The following is a 14432-nucleotide window of genomic DNA, read 5'->3' on the forward strand; positions in this document are numbered from 1 at the left end:
ACTTTTGGGAAAACGTCGACGTTTGCTGGCTTATTTGGCAAAGAAAAATAGAGTACGTTATAAGAAATTAATCGGTCAGTTGAATATTCGGGAGCAGTAATTTAATCGTTCAAATTTTTTTCTTGTTTTATTATTTTTTTAGTAGTCTTATAGTAGTCTTAGATTTTTCATTTTGATGAGCCTCGCTTTGAGGAATTCATGGAATAATCCATTTTCATGGAATAATGAATTAAGGAAGAAAGGATATGAGTCTACCGCTTACAAGAAAAGATCTCATGATAGTCAATATGGGCCCTCAACACCCATCAATGCATGGTGTTCTTCGACTGATCGTTACTCTCGATGGTGAGGATGTTATTGATTGTGAACCCATATTAGGGTATTTACACAGAGGAATGGAAAAAATCGCGGAAAACCGAACTATTATACAATACTTACCTTATGTAACAAGGATATAGAGAGATTGTAGAAAGGGGATAGGATAGTTATTTTTGCAAGAGACTTGTTGTAAATTCCTTAACTTAAGAAAGAAAAAAGAATAAAAACACAGATACATAACATAAAAAAAAGAATAAATAAGACGAGATTCGACCTCCCCCTACATATTTAATTTCCTCTCCTATACAAAAACTAGCAAGACCCACTCCATTGGTAATTCCATCAATAACACCCTTATCAAAAAACTCCGTGAGTTCGGTTAACCCTCTTATACCGAGGGTAAAGACCCTAGTATAGAAAATATCTATATAACCACGATTATATGACCAACTGTATATATTTTTTTTTACTTGATCTAAAAATTCTTTTTTAGGATTTCCTTTGTAAAAAGAGTTTATTAAATCCAAATTCTGAAAAAAAGAATAAGCGGATCCATAGAAGATATATGCTATGAATAAACCAAAGATAGCTAGACTTACAGAAGAAATTGCATTAGTAATAAATTCATATGAATTTACAAAAGAATTAGAACTTTCCTGGGTAAAGTTTATTGAGGGAGTTAACCACTTTGATAATATGGTTAACTCTGCTATTCCATTACCAATTCCTCCATTATCAAAAGAGATTCCTATGAATCCAATGAACAAAGTGAAAAGTAGTAATATAAGAAGAGGAAATAACATAGTATTTCCCGTTTCATGCGGATAGGCAAAAGTTTTTTTAGCCCCAAAAGACGTAGTAAAGGATCCTATCCTATTTCTTGTATTACCTTGAATTTTTGGTATATTTTGTGAAAAAAAAGAAACTCCACTCTTCGTTGTTGATAAAACGAAATCCCTATTCACTCCTTTGGGTATCCTTTTTCCCCATAAGGATATTGAATACAAGGAACTCTCTTTAGTGCTACTGTAATTTTGAAAATGAACACGCAAATACCCATCAAATGTAAGTAAATATATCCGAAACATATAAAAGGCAGTTAATCCTGCAGTAAAGGAGGCTATTATTCCAAAAAAGGGCGAATACAACCAACTATTACTAAGGATTTCATCTTTGGACCAGAAGCAAGCAAGAGGTGGAATACCACAAAGAGAAAGTGTACCCCATAAAAAAGTAGTTCTTGTGATTGGAATGTATTTTCTTAAACCGCCCATAAGAACCATATTTTGACTTTTATCTGGTGAATATCCAACAAGAGGTTCCATTGAATGAATAACGGATCCGGATCCCAAGAACAATAAAGCTTTTGAATAAGCATGAGTGATCAAATGGAATAAAGCAGCTTGATAAGAACCTATACCTAGAGCTAACATCATATAACCCAATTGAGACATTGTAGAATAGGCTAAGCTTCTTTTAATATCTCTCTGAGCAAGAGCTAAAGTAGCTCCTAAGAATAGTGTTATTGTACCTACTAAAGAAATAAAACTCATTATCAAAGGTAAAGATATGAAAAGAGGAAGAAGTCGAGCTAGAAGAAAAATTCCCGCAGCAACCATAGTTGCTGCGTGTATAAGAGCCGAAATAGGAGTGGGCCCTTCCATAGCATCGGGTAACCATACGTGAAGAGGGAATTGTGCGGATTTCGCAACTGCACCAAGGAATAATAAAAAAGCACACAAAGTAGTAAGTAAAGAGTTAATTCCATTATTAGGAATCCAGTTATTAGCTATTTTGAACAAATCCCTAAACTCTAAACTACCTGTTATCCAAAAAAAACCTAAAATTCCTAATAATAGACCAAAATCCCCTACACGATTAGTTACAAAAGCTTTTTGACAAGCACTCGCTGCGATTGGTCGTGTAAACCAAAAGCCTATCAATAAATAAGAACACATTCCCACGAGTTCCCAAAAAAAATAAATTTGTATCAAATTGGAGCTAGTAACCAATCCCAACATGGAAGTATTGAAAAAACTTATATAAACAAAAAATCTCAAATATCCTTCATCGTGAGACATATAACCATCACTATAAATAAGAACCAGGATTCCTACAGTAGTAATTAGTATTAACATAATAGAAGTAAGTGGGTCAATCAAGTATCCAAATTCTAAAGAAAAATCATTATTGACGGTCCAAGACCATAGATATTGATAGATCGAACTTCCATTTATTTGTTGAATAGACAGTTGAACTGAGAATACCATAGCTATACTTAAGAGTAAAACACTAGGAAAAGCCCATATGCGACGAAGATTTTTTGTTGCTGTCGGAATAAGAATAAGGCCAAATCCCATTGACATAATAACTGGAAGTGGGAGAAGAGGGATTACCCATGCATATTGATATGTATGTTCCATAAGAAAAGAAATTGCAATTTTTACTTCAATTTTTACTTCAATTTTTCTATAAAATTGTTTCCGATTCACCAAACCAATTCTTATCTCTTTCTGAAAGAATAAATAAAAAGAATAAGAAAAAATACTGAAATTCTTAATTTTTCCAAAATTTATCTCATTGAAATAATTAAAAATTAAGAATGGGTTTAGTTGGTTAAATTAAAAAAGTTAATAAAATAACTAGGTAACGAAGTTATTTTATTAACTAAATAAAGATATTTATAAAAATAAAAAAAAAAAAGTGGAATCATTTTACTTTCTATTCATAATTCATTTTTATATTTCTTTAAAACAAAGATGAAACAGCTCTCTTGTTCCATAATTAACTGATTGAGTGAATTCCAATGAAAACCTATGTTTATAAGAAATTATCGAATAGTCCTTACTTCATATAGAACTAAAATTCTAATGACTATAAATTACCTAAGTTTTAGAATGTCTTGTTTAAGAGACTCAGTATTTTTTGTTTTGATTGGAATTCCTTTCCTTTATGGAATACCATTCTGAACTTAATTAACTATTTTCATTTTCCCTTCTTTTTATCCCCCCGTCTTATCTTATATGGGGGATAGGCTTCCATACCATATATCTATATATGGAGTATACTTGATATATAAATAGATATAAATAGATTTAAATGAGAAACCCTTCTATATATTCTATATTATTAAAAAAAAAGTATAAAATATATAAAGAAAAAATGTTAAAAAATTCTTGTTGTCTTATCCGCATTAGACAAAATGAAGTAAAAAATAATTCAAAATTTAAGTATCTTTCAGTATCTAAGTATAAATACTAATAAAAAGAAGAAAGAAGGATTGATTTGCAGCAATAGATGTCTTTCACATACAACTAGAAAAAAGTAATTTCCTTTTTGAATGGCAGTTCCAAAAAAACGTACTTCAATGTCAAAAAAGCGTATTCGTAAAAATATTTGGAAGAAAAAGACTTATTTTTCCATAGTACAATCTTATTCTTTAGTAAAATCAAGATCATTTTCGAGCGGTAATGAGCATCCAAAACCAAAGGGTTTTTCTGGGCAACAAACAAATAATAAGATTTTGGAATAATATGAATTGACTTATCAAAAAAGAATTCCAATTATTTAATAATTTGGATTCTTCTTTGAATGTACTTTTATGTGTCGAATTACTCGGTACAATATTCTTAGAACAAAAAACCCCTCTTATCTTATATATACAAGAAAAAAAAAGTTTTGTTTGGTATACTGTGTGCTAAGTATTCTTTTCCTATCAATGAACTTTTCATAATTTTCCTAATAGAATCCTCATATTCTATTAGGAAAATTATGAAAAGTGGAGTATTCTTACAATAGGACTTACAACTTCCACCTATCTTCTCCAAAATCATAAGGTTAGTAAATCTTATTAATAAGAGCATAAAGACTTTCATTCTAGAAATTTTTAAAAAATCCAAAAAGCCTTTTCTATTTATCCATTTTATTTTAATTTCATCATTAAATAGAAACCCTTTTGGATTTTTTTCATTGTATTGAAAGAATTTTCAAAATGTAAAGGGGAAATTAATTAGAAAAAATTAGTTCTATAATTGCAAGTTAGAAAAAAGAAGTTCCAACTCTTTCAAGCAGTGTTTGTGTTTCTATTGGGCAAAGCAAGAGTTTATTGTAAAAAAAAAAAATGGAAACGATACTACCAAACGAAGTCTATTTTAATGAAAACTCTAATGTTCCTAAATTTTATGGACTTTCCCAATATCGACGATTCCCAAGATAATAGCTATTATTCTTTTAAGTTACCTATTATTTGAAGTTAGCCGCCATGGTGAAATTGGTAGACACGCTGCTCTTAGGAAGCAGTGCTCAAGCATCTCGGTTCGAATCCGAGTGGCGGCATTCTTGAAAAAGAATACAATAGATTAGAAATCAATTCGAAATTTACAATTTTGTAATGGGACCTTCCCCTTATGCTATTTGCAACTTTAGAACATATACTAACTCATATCTCTTTCTCAACGATTTCAATTGTGATTACGATTCATTTTATAACCTTATTAGTTCGTGAACTTGGAGGATTACGCGATTCGTCAGAAAAAGGAATGATAGTTACTTTTTTCTCTATAACAGGATTCTTAGTTTCTCGTTGGTCTTCCTCGGGACATTTTCCATTAAGTAATTTATATGAGTCATTGATCTTCCTTTCATGGGCCCTGTATATTCTTCATACCATTCCTAAAATACAGAACTCTAAAAATGATTTAAGCACAATAACTACGCCAAGTACTATTTTAACGCAAGGCTTTGCCACATCGGGTCTTTTAACTGAAATGCATCAATCCACGATACTAGTACCTGCTCTACAATCTCAGTGGTTAATGATGCATGTCAGTATGATGTTATTAAGCTATGCAACTCTTTTGTGCGGATCCTTATTATCTGCCGCTATTCTAATCATTAGATTTCGAAATAATTTCCATTTCTTTTCTAAAAAGAAAAAAAATGTTTTAAATAAAACATTTTTCTTTAGTGATATTAAATATTTTTATGCAAAAAGAAGTGCTTTAAAAAGAACCTCTGTCCCTTCATTTCCAAATTATTACAAATATCAATTAACGGAGCGTTTGGATTCTTGGAGTTATCGTGTCATTAGCCTAGGATTTACCCTTTTAACCGTAGGTATTCTTTGTGGAGCAGTATGGGCTAATGAGGCCTGGGGATCCTATTGGAATTGGGATCCTAAGGAAACTTGGGCATTTATTACTTGGACCATATTCGCAATTTATTTACATAGTAGAACAAATCCAAATTGGAAGGGTACGAATTCTGCACTTATAGCTTTGATAGGATTTCTTATAATTTGGATTTGTTATTTTGGTATAAATCTATTAGGAATAGGCTTACATAGTTATGGTTCGTTTACATTAACACCTAAATGATTACATAAAATAAAACCTTCATGAAATGAAGGTTTTTACTTTTATGTTTTATTTGAGAACCCCTTGAACGCCTTATCAAAGGGTTCTCAAAAATTCGAGATAGATCTAATTATACTTTTTTACTTATTTCTGCATTATATACTTTTTTACTTATTTCTGCATTAATAGAGCAGACGAGTAAAAAAAAGCAAACCTATTTAGGATAATAATTGGATAAGAGAGCCTCTACCCTGTCAACGGATAGGGAGAGAACAAAATCTGGATAAATACCAATTCCTATTACTGGTAAAAAGATACAGATTAAAATAAAGAGTTCTCGTGGTCCAGAATCCACAAAATTTGCGTTTGGAACATTAAATAGCTTGTATCCATAGAACATCTGGCGTAACATAGATAATAAATAAATAGGAGTTAATATCATTCCAATTGCCATTACAAAAGTAATTAGTGTTTTTGGCATTAACAGAAATTTTGGACTAGTAATTAGTCCAAAAAATACTACTAATTCTGCGACAAAACCACTCATTCCTGGTAAGGCAAGAGAAGCCATTGAAAAGCTACTAAACATGGTAAAAATTTTAGGCATTGGGATAGATATTCCCCCCAGTTCTTCGAGATAAACAAGACGCATTCTATCAGAAGCGGTTCCTGCCAAGAAAAAAAGTGTAGCACCAATAAATCCATGGGATAATATTTGTAAAATAGCTCCATTGAGTCCAATGTTGGTTATGGAACCAATTCCTATAATTATGAAACCCATGTGAGATACAGAGGAATAAGCTATTCTTTTTTTGAAATTTCGTTGACCAAGAGAAGTTGAAGCTGCATAGATTATTTGGATCGCTCCTATTATTACTAACCAGGGCGAAAATAGATAATGAGCATGAGGTAACAATTCCATGTTGATCCGAATCAATCCATATGCTCCCATCTTTAATAATATTCCCGCTAAAAGCATACATGTACTATAATGTGCTTCCCCATGGGTATCTGGTAACCACGTATGTAGGGGTATAATCGGCAATTTGACAGCATAAGCAATAAGGAAGCCAAAATATAAAAGTATTTCCAAGGTTGCAGGGTATGATTGATTAATTAATCTTTCCAAATCTAATCCTGGTTCGTTGGAACCATATAAGCCCATACCCAGAACTCCGATTAAGAAAAAAATGGAACCGCCTGCAGTATACAAAATAAACTTTGTAGCTGAATATAGACGCCTCTTCCCCCCCCACATGGATAAAAGTAAGTAAACAGGAATTAATTCTAACTCCCACATGATAAAAAAAAGTAAAAGGTCTCGCGAAGAAAATAATCCTATTTGACCACTATACATTGCGAGCATCAGGAAATAGAATAATCGCGAATTCCGTGTAATTGGCCAAGCTGCTAAAGTAGCTAAAGTAGTGATAAATCCTGTCAATAAAATAGATCCTAATGAAAGTCCATCGATTCCCAATCTCCAGTGGAAATCGAAGACATCTATCCATTTATAATCCTCCTTTAATTGGATTAAGGGATCCTCCAGTTGGAAATGATAACAGAACGCATAAGTCATTAGAAGGAATTCTAATAAACAAATAGATATAGTATACCACCTAACGACTTTGTTTCCCTTATGAGGTAAAAAGAAAATTAATGAACCTGCAAATATCGGCAAAACAACAAGTATTGTTAACCAAGGAAAATAACTCATGATAAAGTGATAAAGACAAGATACGTTTTGACCAGAAAAGCCCGTGCTCGATTATTTCGAGCACAGGCTTCTTCGGTAAAGAGGAATCAGACGATTCGAGTGAAGTTTTTTGTAACGTATCAATAAGATAGAGCCATGCTACGTGTTGTTTCAGGCCCTAAATAAACGCGGACACTTAAAAAATCTGTCGGGCAGGCAGATTCACATCTCTTACAACCCACACAATCTTCGGTTCTCGGCGCGGAAGCAATTTGCTTGGCTTTACATCCATCCCAGGGTATCATTTCTAATACATCTGTTGGACAAGCTCGTACACATTGAGTGCATCCTATACATGTATCGTAAATTTTTACGGAATGTGACATTGGATCTATAAATTTTTCTTTTCAACATAAAATTTTTCGATCTGGTAAAAATGAAATTAGTACTATAATGAGTCATATGTATTGTAGACACCAGACGAAGCAATGGTTTATCCAAACTTCAAAAAAAAAAATCTATTTTTTAATCTGTTTGTGAGAAAGCGTGAAGAGAGCCAAGAGACTTTAATTTTGGATTTCAACAATAAATAAGAAATAAGAAAGAATTTTACGAATTGTACAGACGAATTCGAATTAGCCAATAAATTGGCTATCGTCTTTTCAATATAAATTATTGCAATATTCAAATTGCAATATCAATGAATTACAAATACAAAAATTCATTTAAGTGAAAAAGAATACTATGCAATAATCTACTAAAAAAAATGGATATTCTCAAATAATACTAAGAAAATAGTATTGATTTCTATTTATTTTAATATGTGCGCCTTTGTTTAGAGGATTCTATGTCTAATTATTCAAAAGTCTAATTATTCAATAAATTAGATTGATTGATACGAGTGGATTTCCTATTACGATGGATGGAAGAAAGAATGGATAGTCCAATAGCGGCTTCAGCAGCTGCAAGGGCTATAACAAAAATTGCGAAAATATCTCCTTTTAATTGGCGACTATCAAATAGATCAGAAAATGTTACGAGATTTAGATTAATTGAATTCAGTATAAGTTCAAGACATATTAGAGCTCTAACCATGTTTCGGCTTGTGATCAATCCATAGATACCAATCGAAAATAAATAGACACTCAAAAAAAGTACATGCTCAAACATCATTAACTAACTCCTTATCAATCTCGATTCATTTCAATATGAGGGCAAGAATTGAACCGATTCAATTAATTACAATAGAACAATTACACAACAAAAGAAAAAAAAAAAAAAAAAAAAGGAGGTATTTGTTGGCAGTAGATGGATTTTACTAAATCAAAATTGTGATTCTTTAGTTATTTATTTTAGATTTGCAATTCTTATAATTTGTACTTTTTCTAAGTTTTCTTATTGCCGAGCCATAGTAATTGCACCTATTAAAGAAACTAGAAGAATTATGGAAATGAGTTCAAACGGAAGATAAAAATCGGTTGCTAAATGAATTCCAATTTGTTGAACATTATTTATGAGACCCTGTTCTACTATTTGGTTTGATCTTGTAGTCCAAAGAATTCCATACCACGACGTATCTGGGATAGTAGTCATTAGTGAAAAAACAATAGTTATACAAACGAGTGAAGTGAACCCATCTCCAATAGTCCAATAATTCTTATCTTTAGACCATTCTGAGCCATTTACGAACATTACAGCGAATATGATCAAGACATTTATGGCTCCCACATAAATAAGAAGTTGTGCGACAGCTACAAAGTAGGAATTTAATAAAAAATAGAATAAGGATATACAAACAAGAACTAATCCCAGCGAAAAGGCAGAATAAATGGGGTTGGTAAGTAATACTACTCCTAGACCCCCTAGTAGAAGAACAAATCCCCCAAATAGCATAAGAATCTCATGTATTGGTCCAGGTAAATCCATTATGGATAAAAAGAAATTAATAGTATAAAATTTTTCATGAACTGACTAAAACTAAAGGATTCAAGGAAGGAAAAAAGGATTAGGGTATTTTTTTGTGTATAAACTTATAGTTATAAATTATATTATATCACGAAAATCTAGTCTGATTTAAAATAAGAAATAATTTCCAATAAGCAGTAGTTTTTCGTTTTTCTTTATAGTTTAATTTTAAAGTTTAATAAAGAATTATTAGATTTTTATAACAGAAAGACAAAATCAAAGTTTAGTAATCAGTAATCGTTCTTGAATTCGAAGATTTTTCTTTGTTTATTTTACTTTCAGACGAATTCCTAATTGTTTGAATTGTGTAATCTCCCATTATGGAGATTGGTAACCGACTTAAAGCAATTTGATTGTAATTCAATTCATGACGATCATAGGTAGAAAGTTCATATTCTTCAGTCATTGATAAACAGCTTGTTGGACAGTACTCAACACAATTGCCACAAAATATACAAACTCCGAAATCAATACTATAATTAAGCAATTGTTTTCTTTTAATATCCTTTTCAAATCTCCAATCCACAACGGGTAAATCTATCGGACATACGCGAACACATACTTCACAAGCAATACATTTATCAAATTCAAAGTGGATTCGCCCTCGGAAACGCTCTGGTGTAATTGATTTTTCATAAGGGTAGTGAATCGTTATAGGTAAACGATTTGTGTGGGATAAGGTAGTTATGAAACTTTGACCTATGTACCTTGTAGCACGTATTGTTTGTTGACCATAACTCATGAACCCAGTTACCATAGGGAACATATTCATTCTAAATATCTATGAAAAAGATATGTTTCTTTCTCTTGTTTGAGAGAGCTTTTGTGTTGAAAATATTCTTACTATTATTGTATTATCTTATTTATAGTGAAACAAGTTGAGAAGAGGTTGTTAATAAGAGATTGCCCAGGGAAATAGGTAAAAGAAATTTCCATCCAAGATTTAATAACTGATCCATTCTCATCCTCGGTAAAGTCCATCTTATTGTGATAGAAATGAAGAGAAATAAATAAGCTTTAGTTAATGTAATAAATATACCCATTGTCATTTCCAAAATTCCAACTGCTTTATTCATTTGGAAAAAATCAAAAAAGGATATATAGGGAATAGATAAATTCCACCCGCCCAAGTAGAGAACTGTTACAAATAAAGAAGAAACTAATAAATTTAGGTAAGAAACAAGATAAAATAAACCATATTTGATACCGGAATATTCAGTTTGGTAACCTGCTACTAATTCTTCCTCCGCTTCTGGTAAATCAAAGGGTAATCTTTCACATTCTGCCAAAGAAGAAATTAAAAAAACCAGAAAACCTATAGGCTGACGCCAAATATTCCATCCAAAAAAACCGTATTTTGACTGTGCTTCAACTATATCAACTGTACTTGAACTGTTAGATAATCATAGTCGGTGATAACATCACAGTTCCCACCGCTATTTCAAAACCGTACATGAAACCTTAGCTTCATACGGCTTCTCTATGATCAGAAAAAGGAAAGGACTGTTTTGTTCCTAGCCCCGGGGGCGTAGATAGAATTAGATAAAATAAAATAGATTTGAAAGTCCTAAATTAGACCAAAGGAATTCCGTCTGCTAGAATAAGAAAAAGCGCTTCCGAATTGATCTCATCCTTTATAATATAATGAAAATTTTTCTTTGTTCAGTAATAACTTAATCTTGGAATAAAACACTTGTTACTTGTTATAGGAATTCAATTAATAAATGGAAAGAGTTGGGTATTAGTTCATGAGCAATTCTGCATGAATATGGATAGAGGAAGGAAATAATGAAAATTTTTTCTAGTGCACTCCATATCTTTTTTACTATTCTTCTTTCCCCAGGGAGGGGGTATTTAAAAAGAAAAAATGGATAAAGGGTTAATTCGTTCTTGATAGCCATTTCCTTAACAAGTGAATGGGAACATACTCTGGATCGGAATCCGAAGAAAGTACTACTTGATAATTTCTACAAATTGCAAGTCCTTATTATGATTCCTTTTATGGGCAAAAATCTCTAATGTTTTAGATTTTCCATTACTAATCCTTTATGTACTTTAGTGTTCCTAACCCTTCACTAACTTTTGGTGGATTCTTCTTATGGATTATTAAGTTATAGTAATAACTAGGAGTATTCTAGTAATGGAATTCCATATCGTGAATCCTTTATTCTTGGCCGCTTCAAGATATGATGACTAATTAAAAAATATCAACCTTGGGATAAAGAGTTTACACTGCTTATGTTTACTTCCACTTTTTTCTTGTACGTAGGAAATGAGATTTTTTCTTTTTACTACAAATTTATAAGCTGTTTTGTTTCACTCATATAGCTATCTAGTTTAACTTACCAACCCAAATACTAAATAAGAAAAGGAATATAAATAGTTAATGGATTTTATAGGAAAAAGATCTATTTTAACGAATCACACGTAGAGATATTGCTAGCACACAAAAAGTTAATGGTATTTCATAACTAATGGATTGAGCAGCAGCTCGTAGACCGCCTGAAAAAGAATATTTATTATTTGAGCTATATCCTGCCATAAGAAGACCAATAGGAGCTATACTTGAAATGGCAATCCATAAAAAAACACCAATACTAAGATCGGCTAAAACAAAATGATATCCCAAAGGGATAACTAAAAAACTTAATAAAACTGATATGACTGCTATAGAGGGTCCAATGCTAAATAAAGAAATATCTCCTCGGGATGGCAGAATATCTTCTTTAAAAAGTAGCTTAGTCCCATCTGCTATAGCTTGAAGCAGGCCCAGGGGGCCAGCATATTCAGGACCAATACGTTGTTGTATCGACGCAGATATTTCTCTTTCTAACCACACAATTACGAGTACCTCTATTGTTATTCCCAAAAGGAGGGTCAAAATGGGTAGAATCGATATCAGTCCATAGACTTCTTTTAATAATTCCAATTTCGAAAAAGAATTGATAGTTTCTACCTCTACCCTATCTATTATCATTTCAACGATCAACTTCCCCCATAATGATATCTATACTACCTAATATCGTCATGATATCAGCCAATTTCATTTTTTTAACTAGCTGAGGAAGAATTTGCAAATTAATAAACCCGGGTGGACGGATTTTCCATCTCCAGGGGAAAAGGCTATCATCTCCTACTAGATAAATCCCTAATTCACCTTTTGGGGCTTCTACTCTTACATAAAGCTCTTGTCTTGACAATTCAAAATTGGGCGAAGGTTTTTTACCAAGAAATTTATACTCAAAATCATTCCATTCAGAATTATTTTCTTTCTTAAAGCGTCGGACTTCTAAATTTTCATAAGGTCCTCCAGGAATTTTTTCTACAGCTTGTTGAATTATTTTGATGGATTCCCTCATTTCACCAATTCGTACTAAATAGCGAGCTAACGAATCCCCTTCTTTTTGCCATTGGACTTTCCAATCAAATTGGTTGTAAGACTCATAAGGATCTACTTTACGAAGATCCCATTGTATTCCAGAAGCTCGTAACATCGGTCCCGATAAGCCCCAATTTACTGCTTCTTCTCCGCTAATAAAACCTACTCCTTCAACTCGCTCTAAAAAAATTGGATTCTGTGTAATAAGTTGTTGATATTCAACAACTCCGCGTAAAAAATAATCACAGAAATCTAAACATTTATCGATCCATCCATAAGGTAGATCGGCGGCTACTCCTCCGATGCGAAAGTAATTGTGCATCATTCGCATACCTGTAGCAGCTTCAAATAGATCATATATTAATTCTCTCTCTCTAAAAATATAGAAAAAAGGAGTCTGTGCGCCGAGATCCGCCATAAAAGGTCCAAGCCATAGCAAGTGAGAAGCTATCCGGCTTAATTCTAACATAATTACCCTAATATAGCTGGCTCTTTGTGGTATTTGAATATTCTCCAAGAATTCTGGTGCATTTACTGTTATTGCTTCTGTAAACATAGTAGCTAAATAATCCCACCTTGTTACATAAGGTAAGTATTGTATAATAGTTCGGTTTTCCGCGATTTTTTCCATTCCTCTGTGTAAATACCCTAATATGGGTTCACAATCAATAACATCCTCACCATCGAGAGTAACGATCAGTCGAAGAACACCATGCATTGATGGGTGTTGAGGGCCCATATTGACTATCATGAGATCTTTTCTTGTAAGCGGTAGACTCATATCCTTTCTTCCTTAATTCATTATTCCATGAAAATGGATTATTCCATGAATTCCTCAAAGCGAGGCTCATCAAAATGAAAAATCTAAGACTACTATAAGACTACTAAAAAAATAATAAAACAAGAAAAAAATTTGAACGATTAAATTACTGCTCCCGAATATTCAACTGACCGATTAATTTCTTATAACGTACTCTATTTTTCTTTGCCAAATAAGCCAGCAAACGTCGACGTTTTCCCAAAAGTCTTCGTAGACCTCTTTCCGATGAAAAATCTTTTTTGTGTAATTCCAAATGTGAAGCAAGTCTCCGTATCTTATTGGTGAAACTGAATACTTGAAATTCAACAGAACCCCTGTTTTCTTCTTTTTCTTCTTTAACCATAAATCCAAAAATTTTTCTACCTCCTTTCTTTTTCATGTATTTTTCTGATCAGGAAAAATACAAAATTATGTCAGTTATTTTGAAGTTATTCTAATCTCGTACACACACAAATTTGCAATTATTCATCTACTACTGGAATTTGGATTTATTTTATCGATGCAAATTGGATTTGGATAGAAGGGTACATTCTTTCTAATATTTTAGATAGAAGAAATGTTTCTTCTATCTAAAATATTAGAAAGAATTTTGCTGATTTATTTATTGCTATATGCAATTTATGGAATTGATACACCATTTAATTGATATCATTTAGCAAAATGAAACACAGCATATGCATCCATCTTTTGGCTCGAGAATTTCACGGGATAGAGATATGGTATAAGAAATAGACTATTAAGTAACTCTAAATGAATTGTGGATACATCTGTATCCTTAACATACTGAAACGATTGTCATTATTCGTATCAAACCAATAGCGATTCATACAAGCTAAATCTTCTAATCAATGGTGGGCCAATAATGAATTTTTTTGCATATGTATTAAGACGCTTGGCCTG

The sequence above is a fragment of the Triticum urartu genome, unplaced genomic scaffold (genome assembly GCF_056163025.1).
Source record: "Triticum urartu cultivar PI428250 unplaced genomic scaffold, HENAU_Tu73 scaffold1508, whole genome shotgun sequence".
Taxonomy (NCBI): Eukaryota; Viridiplantae; Streptophyta; class Magnoliopsida; order Poales; family Poaceae; genus Triticum; species Triticum urartu.